Source organism: Notothenia rossii, assembly GCF_949606895.1.
Source record: "Notothenia rossii genome assembly, chromosome: 7".
NCBI lineage: Eukaryota > Metazoa > Chordata > Actinopteri > Perciformes > Nototheniidae > Notothenia > Notothenia rossii.
In genome coordinates this window covers 41742776-41752361 of record NC_136905.1, presented here as the reverse complement: position 1 = coordinate 41752361, position 9586 = coordinate 41742776, and positions in this window count along the sequence as shown.

The following is a 9586-nucleotide window of genomic DNA, read 5'->3' as shown; positions in this document are numbered from 1 at the left end:
TAGACATTTTAGTCCTCTCTAATGTAACGTCTTTCTCTCCTCTTTGCCGTCACGCGGCCGGCTCTGCTTTTGACAGCCAAAATAGAAGATATTTGTGAATAAATGTTTTTAATTATGAATACTGGACATAGTAAGCTTAAAAACATTTTAGTGACCATTGCAAGTGACAAATAAATATTACAATTTCAGACCCTCTCCTACATTTTGCTGTTGAGGATTTCAGGGGGGCTCAGGTGTTAATCAGGGGGGTCAAGCTCCCCCGGACCCCCCGTATTTCGCACACTGGCTGCAACACAAGCTCAGCTCAGATTAACGTTAGCACCTTGTTGCTAACATGCTCGGACCAACAGCTGCAACAGACGCTTGACTGTGTGTGTAAAGTTACATCAAGGCCACTTTGTGGAATTCACAGATGCACTTAGCATTTTTTTAATACAATTATTAGTGAGACACTAACAAAGCTATGTTTGATTTCCAGTGTAAAATGCTGTCAACAGGTGCAGGTCTCTCGTGCTGTGGTCCAACCCAGTCTCACGGTAATTTCGTGTTATAGTCACGAAATGAATCTATTGATTCGTGTTCACCAACAGGATTTCTCAATTTTTTTCGTGTCACACAGAACGATTTTAAAAGCAATGTAAATAATAACAAATTAGGAGGAAAAAAAGATTAAAGAAAATACAGATGTTAGTATTCTGACACAGAACGATTTTAGAAGCAATGTATTTCTATTGGTAGTATGTTTTGTGCCTGCACCAAATAATAAAAAATTAGAAGGAAAAAAAGATTGCAACAAATACAGATTTCAGTATTCTGAGGCTCTGAGCTTCAGAATACTGAAATCTGTATGTAATCTTTTACGTCCGCGAGGAAAATAAATGGGGCTCAGATACCCATTTATTTTCCTCGCAGATGGCAAAAAAAGTCAGACATTATATGATTTAAAATAAAAGCAATAATTGTGGCTTGATATTGAGTAAGAACATGTTTTTATGAACCACACAGCTTCCTGTCTTCCAGGACCCGACCGGACAAAAAGACGTGCAGCAGGCACGAAACATACTACCAATAGAAGTACATTGCTTTTAACACTAGAACCGCCAACGGGTACATTTTACCCGCAGCTGTTTTTTTATTTTATGTAACTTTTGTTCAATAACATATTAAAGTCTCCCAGTCCGTGACTTTTCCTGAAAGTGTGTTATGTAGCACCCTCTGTTGGTAACAATTGTCAATATGAAGTCAGATTGAAAAAATCGCCAAAAAAAATGCCATTTATACCCATATCCGCCAGCGGGTAATATTTACCTCATAGAAATGCAGCGTAAACATGACGTATTGCTATAGCAACGCATTTTGTCTACTGCGGTTCCTTATGGATAGAGATAGATTGAGAGGGAGAGATAGATAGATAGATAGATAGATAGATAGATAGATAGATAGATAGATAGATAGATAGATAGATAGATAGATAGATAAATATATTGATAGATGGATAGAGAGAGAGATAGACAGATATATAGTTATAGATAGTGTAACATCTTGGAGAATACAAGATCTTGGATGACTGAGCTCACGTTGAGGATGTAATGAATGTGTGCAGGTTACGTGCCAGTTGAATAAAGATGGACACTCGGAATGAGAGTAGTCCGCGTCGTCTATTTATGTAGACAATTATGTGTTCATAGAACAGAACATTACAGATATATCGATAGAGAGAGATAGAGAGATGAATACCTAAACAAAACTCAAGTGTAACACCAAGCGTTTAAATCAGCACTCTTAGCGATATTTTAAACTTCATGCTATCTGCACAACCTATACCATATGAAAAGCTGAGAGTCCACAGATTCTATTGTTATAAATTTCATCCCTGTGCGATCAAAACTCACTGTTCTGTATGATAAATAAAAGAACATTGTACCTTGAAAATCTATAGCGGGTACATTTTACCCGTTGGCGGTTTTAGGTATACAGCGACCTCTTGCGGTCCTAGTGTTAAAATCGTTCTATGTGACACGAAAAAAATGCGAAAATCGTGTTGGTGAACACGAATCAAAAGATTAAATATATTTCGTGACTATTACACGAAATGCAGTGAGGCTGGTTGTGTGGTCATATAGCTTTACATTGCATTCTTACACTTAGTGTAACTTGGAAAATGTCATAGTATATTTATATGTCGTAAACAATCCACAGCTTTTGAGATGTTTATTGTATTTTATTGCTTTTTTTCACTTCGGAAAGAGTCATACTAGCTTGCTATCCCTACTTGTACTTGTTAAGCTACGCTAGGCTAAACACAACTCTTTTCTCCTCATAATTTTGAAAAGGAGGAATATATAGGAGGCCTATATATAATGCATTTCATTGTTGAAGTATTCCTCAAGTAAGCAATATGTCATATTAAGCACTAATAGCAAGTGGTAAAAGCATGTATTCTTCATGATGAACTATGAAAGCTGGACAGTATGGGAGCAGCTGTATTCATCAGAGTAAGGCCTCAGCCTGAGAAGAGCACACAGCGCCGGGAATAGCCGAGGGTCGTTTGGATCTCATTATGAGGAACAAGAGTCATCTTCGCTCAGCCTGCACAGAAGCCCAGTGACTCATATCATTTCTGTGATTTCTAATCAGCATTATTACTAGGAAAGCTTTTCTGGCACAGCGTATTCTCCAAGGCTAAACTCTTCTTTAAACCCCAGTGAAGACACACATCAGGGTGGACAGCAACATAGTCGATATGGGAGCAGTGGACAGGTAATTAGCAACAGGGGCTCCCTACTGCTTTATGTATGGGCCACTTTAACGGCCATGTTTTTGCCTCAATAAAAAGTGAGGTCCAAAAATGGAGCTTATATGAGATCAAATTCATCTTTGATCAAATCAATTGCAAACCTTATTCATGGAGAGTTAGAACAAACTATTGTGGCTTGTGAGTGTTGCTCAGGACTGATTGTATAGTGTGGTCTGAATCCAGCCAGTTTGTTGTGATTTCCTGAACATGCTCCACTAAATAGGAACGCTCATCTTTCTTGATGGTGACACGTTTTCTTTAATTTGGGTAGACTCTTCTATTTTCTGCAGCCATTGCGTCTCGAATGAACAGGCAACTGGTGGCTGAGCTATTATGACTGTAAAGCTAAGCATTATTGTTGATTTATTTTTAATGAGTTTTCCAATTATGCAAGCAATAATACCCATTAGAAGTTATCCATGAGGGCCGGTTGTGGAGCGGGCCTGTACAACTCCTGCTTTCAGCTGCAGCATAGTGAGACTCTAGGGCCATACTTTGAGACGATCAGTCCTAAATAAAAAAAAATGGATTCAGGTGTGGATGAAAGCACATTCTGTTCTGCTATTAGCATACAACTACTTTGTTGTTATTGAAAGCAAAGTTCTGTTTTTGGATATATGTATTTTAACATGTAGAGAACAGTACTCAGTGTGTGTGGTGTGGTGTGTGTGTGTGTGTGTGTGTGTGTGTGTGTGTGTGTGTGTGTGTGTGTGTGTGTGTGTGTGTGTGTGTGTGTGTGTGTGTGTGTGTGTGCGCGTGTGTGTGTGTGTGTGTGTGTGTGTGTGTGTGTGTGTGTGTGTGTGTGTGTGTGTGTGTGTGTGTGTTTGTGTGTGTGTGTGTGTGTGTGTGTGTGTGTGTGTGTGTGTGTGTGTGTGTGTGTGTGTGTGTGTCAGTTGATCAATGTGGAAAGCTTTGCGTCCAGCCCCTGCTGGGAACATTTCTCCGTCAGAGTGACAGGCTGTACATCAGCGTCTGTTTGTCGGATCAGTGGCAGGATGGGCGGCTGTTGGCGGCTAATGCCATAAACACTTGATTGTTGAGGAATACAATAAAAAAGAAATACACAAATCTGATGGGTTTAATGTTTAACACAGATCTTTAGGCTGTGGTGGTAAATATTGAGACACCACACCTGTTTTCTGATAAATGTTTCAGCCCTTCGAGTTACATCATATTATTCATGGGAGAAAGAAAGGCCTCTATGTTTCCTAATATCACCAAACAATATAAGTTAAGTTATGGTGGTTAAAATCAAACCATGGCACATTTATATTCCATAAAAAAACGACTTGTACTTCATTCTAGATTAAAGTTGTTAATGGAGTTAACTGGTTGCAAAAATAAAATAAGTAAGTTGTTTAAGAAAATCAATGCCATTTTGAAAGCATTTCTAAAATCAGCAAATGATCTTATAATTATTTAATAGCATATGTCCATCTGTATACAAAAGAAGATAAAAAAAAACATTTCACCTATTATTATATTTTTGAAAATATATGTATTATCTAGCTATAGAAATTGTATATTAAAATGACATAATGTTATATTATATATATTTATTTATTCTATTTATTTTAGAAATAAATGTGGCAAACGTGAGATTCCAGACAACTTCAAAATACTACTAACAGTAGTGGGGCTTATGGCTGAACAGAATCCTAGGGAGGCTGCATTATGCACAGCCTGGCAGATACTGCCGTATAGAGTTGCATATTGCCTGGAGAGCAATTCTATGTAGAAAGGTAGAGGTACATTGTCACTTTCACACAGATTGATGAGCAGAGGAGACGGTGGACACCATTCACCCAAAGCATAAAATATTGTTATCTCTTAATCACTTCTTGGTAATGGCTGAACAAGCTGCTGTGTCATTTTCTGGTGTGACCAGAGTTACTAAGGAAGGGAACATTTCTCAACCTTTTTTCAACTTGCTTTCAATTTGCTTCATGCTATTTTTATTGCGAAACATATTCAGCAGCGTTCAAACCTGCCTTGTATAGTCCGGTTGAATCGAACCCTGGTGCGTTTAGCCCCTTGGTGCGGTTCATTTGGGTCGGTGTGAACACAATCCAAGACCTCTTAAGTGAACTAAACAACTGGACTCTGGTCCGCTAAAATAGGTGGTCTCGGAGCGCTTGCTTGCGAACTCTGGAGCGGTTCATTGCTGGTGTGAACACAGTCTGCACCAAAACATAGGAAGCGTAGTATTTACGTGTCACAAGAACGCCGATATCTTCAAAAATCTTTAGCGAAAGAGTCTTTCAAGACATCCGCGGTTGTTTAGTTAAGGAGTGAAGCAGAATGAAGTGTTGAACAGTGTTGTGTAAAGTAAATATTCTCTGTCAACTAAATAAAAGTAAGAACACCTGTCGTCGGTGAAACGCCCCTCCTTACTGCAGAACGTCTCATTATATGTGTTATAATTTGTTTTAACCATAGACTGTATATATACATGGACGTAGGGTCCACCCATAGGATTCTGCAGAGTTGCTGAGAAGCCCTTAGTAAGCGGAGTCGGCCACTAACGGCTCGACAGTGACGTCAGAGTTCAACTCCCGCCTACTCCAGCCTGCTCCAAATAAGGGCAGAGAGGCGGAGCCGAGGCGGGACCTCCTGCCACCGAGCTGCAAGCTCCAGAGCTAGCTGAAGCTACCAAGCTAAGCTAACATGCTCCCCATCTGCACACTGCCGTGGCATTTTACGTTTCTAAGGTAAGCAGACATGAAACTATTCAGCAAAACTATAAATAATAATCTAAGTTATTGAGTTCTGGCATAATACTTCAGAATCTTAAAATCCCTTTACGTTTGTATGCAATTGTGCTAAATTCAACACTGGAATCAGGCAAATATTAATATGTTTGCATGACATTAGTTATTTATATTTTGATATCACTTAACTATACGTTTAATACATTTAAGTCAAGCTAAGGTAAATGTGATGGTAGCTAGTTAGTGCTCTTACCTGTGAGGCCTCCTCCAAACAGCATAATAACCAGACTGTATCATTAAAACTAAGTACCAGTTCTAGATCCTTGACTTTAGACAAACAATTCAAAAGACAACATGTATTTAAAGACCAATCTTTATTTGAATGTGCCTCTTAACCTGATATATTAGTTATACAGTAATAGTATTGACAATCTAAAAAAACTGAGCAACTCAACAGTCAACTTTATGTTTCTTATTGTCTAAAGCATTTATTATTTTCATTTCCCCCCTCTCATATTCAGTGTGGACGGATTGAGACAGCGTGGTGTCCAGAGAGCTGCAGAGACTTCAGGGAGAAACCTCTGTGTGATGGACGTCCAGTCTGTTGGTTTGGAGAGGACTGAGGGTCTTTCCTCTGCGAGGAGGACCAGGCCTGATGGAGGAGCCCATGCTGGGCAAAGCTGATACCAACTGCACAGGCCTAGTCTGTCACGTTATTTGACTAAATGTGTTTACTTATACATTTAATAGGTTTACACTTTCTGTCCATATGTGCTTTTTATTTAAAACATTTGATTAACTTTTGGTTCACATTTCAGTAAATTGTATTTGTATTTGCACTCCTTTTGTCCATTATTCTTACTGAAAATGTTAGATTACACATTCACATCTGACTGAAGATTGGCCCCATTTATTTGTGACGTTGCAAACTCTGTGGTACAAGGCACAAGTGATGTGAAGCTCATAAAGCGAGGCAAATAGAAATAATCAGCTTATGGAGTGTAGATGTGGAAATAGGTGCATTCGATCAGCTGACTGTTATATTATATATGTTATATATGTATATTAGCATCGTTAGCACCGATGTAGCTACTGCTCGCTTACAGGCTAACCCAAGCCTTAACATTCATTACGTAGCTGATTAAAATCATTAACACATAAATAAAGCACTCAAATTTCACTTAACGCAAAACCGCATTCATGCACCGTCTGTTTTAACCGCAGAGCGAGTCACAATAGTCCGATATATAAGCATGAAGAACAAACAACCATGGCCGGCTTCAAGTTTTGTTTCCTGGATGAACTGACCAGGCAGAGTCCCTGTAGCTAGCTTCACGGAGCAGGTAGCAGAGAGACAAGAAGCTAGCAACAGCAGCAGTCAATTCACAGAGCCGTCACTCAATGTGACCACGCCCTAATTTATGCAAAAACGTATATATAATATAAATAAAAGGGTCGTGTTAGAAAACAATTCACTCACAGATCCATAACCTTGAAGGTGGAATCTAACTATATTGATAATAAAATGTATGGAGCCAGGGGTAGAAACATATTTTTTTCTGCTGTAAAATTGGCCATTTTAACATGGGGAGCTATGGAAATTGCTCCTTTCTGCAGCCATCGCCTATCGGCCAATATATGAACTGCGGTACTTCCGTATTGGCGCCCCCGGCTATTCCCCAGATAATAACGTTCGTTAAAATCTAGATCCCTCCGCTTCGCCTCGGGCTCCTGATCAGCCTGTCGGTGTTCTTTTCCCCATAATGACCGCGTCGCTGCACATTATCCCTTACTTCTCTGATTATATAATCATTTGCGCGGGCCGCTAGTGTCTGTTGATCTCCAGATTAACAGCAGCATGAGAATAACCTGCCGAAAGTGCCGATGCTCCATGGCGGAGGCTCCGGTAGAAAATGCAGGGATTTGCGTTTTTACCCCCTTAATGTCTGACCAATGGTTGAACAGCATTTCCGAGGACATGACTTGTGTTTAAAGTGTATAGTCCGTTTGAGTTTTGCCCGTGTGAACGCAAACCGAACCTTCTGAAAAATGAAACAGTTTAACAAACTGTCGTCTGGTGCGCACCAGAAAACGGACTATTAGGTGTGGATGCACAAACTTTTAGGAAAAAAACACAAGCAGCCTGGCCTGGCCAAATATTTCTCTGGAGTTGAACATCTTGTAGCCACCAATGAGCGCTCAGCTCGAAGTTGAAGTATTATTTGAGTTATTTGAAGTATTAAAGTAACGTGTTATGGCAGGAAAGTTCAATCTGGTATATTCATTTTAATGTCACCTTATATAGAATATGTGTTAAACTTGTGATTTCTGCATTGAGTGACTTCTGCCTAGCAGATACCAAGAAGAGGCCCCTAGGGTCTCTCGGTTAATTATCAATAGTCCTTGCAATTAACAGGGGAAGTCCCAGATACATTTTCAGATAATGTAGTTAAAGTCTTATCTCCTACACATCCTGCAGGCCTGGAGACTTGGGTCACCCAGCAGTAACCAAGATAAACGTCCTTTTGAGCTTATCAATAAAATGTATTCATTCCTAGTAAGCTGACTTTGGGGTGAAGGGAAGTTCAGGGAAGCCATTAAGCCACAAGAACAATTAAACTTCTGTTAATCAACCAAAACTCATGACTTTCAGGGGACAGGACATTCGGACCTATAACAAGGGTCACTTCCTAGAGAATATGTGTGTGTATTTCTTACTGTGATCAGATGTCCTGTATAATCATTTATCAACTATTCCTGTATTGGTGTTTTATTTGATTCCTCTGCTTTTATTCTTTCATATGTGGGTACTGGAGGGCTACAAACAGTGTGGAGAAATTAGCTTAAACATGTTTTAACACTCTATGGGAAATGGAAGCAGCATGTCAAATGATCAGGGAAATCTACTTGTTTTAAATAGATGTGTGTGGTTGATTACTTTGTATTAATAATAGCAGTATGTGTAAAGGAAGCTGGAAATATGCAATGTGAAACCTTTTATTTGAAATAAAGATTCTGCAGGGAATATTCTTAAAGAACAATAGCTCAAGTGTCTGGAAGAGCTGCAGGCTAAATGAGTGCGGTACTTTTTACTGCTTGAGATCAGAGCTGATGTTTTCCTCTTGTTATTATTGTTTGAGGTTAAGGTAACTCACATGTGTTATTTGTATAATCCAACTATAAAAAACTATATCTTAAAACTATCTTTATAAAATGCCAAAAGTATGTGAAACTTGCAAGGAGGGGTTTGTTATCTCGAATGTAAGGGTCGCCTCTGGCTCGCGCTGATTGGCTGTCTTTTCTAAGTGGAGGACCCCTCGGGGGGGGGCAGCCGCATAGCTCCTCCTGGGGTTTTGGATATAAGCCTATGTTTTCTTTAAACCAGCCTCTTCTTTTCTTCAAACTGACCAGATCCGTGAGATTGGAGGAAGAGCAGGAAGTACTTCCTTTGTGTTTGTATTTGTATTTGTATTTGTATTTGTATTGTTACTTTTTATCATTAAAACAAGATGATTGTTTAACTTGCATTCTGGTGTTTCTTAATCCCTTCCTTTTTACGAATTTACCCAGTTTACCAAACGACACGCGGAGACGAGGTTGGTTTTAAACATCCACCAAATCTCCAACAAATGGTGACCCGACGTGTCTGAGTGGGGTGTTTTCGGGGAAGTGACCAGCAGCAGCAAGCGGACGGAATAGTCCAGGGCTAAACATCTCGGCTTCTTCTGACAACTAAAAACAGAGCTCTGTACAATAGGCTACCAGGTGAGCAGACACGATTTAATTCGAAACCTGTGATTTGACCATATTCCAAATTTTAGGGTTGTCAGACGAAGTTTACAGTGTTTTTATAGTAACAGTACAGATATATATTTTAGATAGGTAGGAAAGTTATATAACATAAAAGTGAATCAACGAGGTATGTAAGACGAAGGTGAAAGGCCCCGTACTTTTTTCAGAAAGGAGACGGCTGAAGACTCGTTGGGGGACGTCCAGTGACCGTTTTCAGACGGCATCCGGGGACGAATCAGAATAACAATTCTTAGGTTCATAGGAATCGAAGTTGAGTTATAAGTAC